Raw genomic sequence first — 330 nt, 5'->3', positions numbered from 1 at the left:
ATTATTTTGCAAACCGTTTAGTCTGCTACAAAACGTTTTGCGACAAACAGTTTACTCCAAATGGAAAACGTTTTATAACTTAAAGGAGTTTATTGACAAATTGACTTGGGTCCCGTTCTGTCTGTTTGCCGTCTGATTCTTAAACGGTTAACTGTCCAGTTGCAAGACGTAATGAATAGAACCCGGGCGTTGGCCGTGTCAATGATCTACAATAATTACTCTTCCTACTAGTGCCACTATCACATGCCTCGGTCTGGAACAAACCGTCTTCACTGTTAGTTACCAAGTAAAACTGTAGTTATTAGTGATGGGAATTCCGGCTCGTTCGGC

The sequence above is a fragment of the Oncorhynchus nerka genome, linkage group LG20 (assembly GCF_034236695.1).
Source record: "Oncorhynchus nerka isolate Pitt River linkage group LG20, Oner_Uvic_2.0, whole genome shotgun sequence".
In the NCBI taxonomy this organism is placed as follows: Eukaryota; Metazoa; Chordata; class Actinopteri; order Salmoniformes; family Salmonidae; genus Oncorhynchus; species Oncorhynchus nerka.
This window is presented reverse-complemented; position numbering follows the sequence as displayed.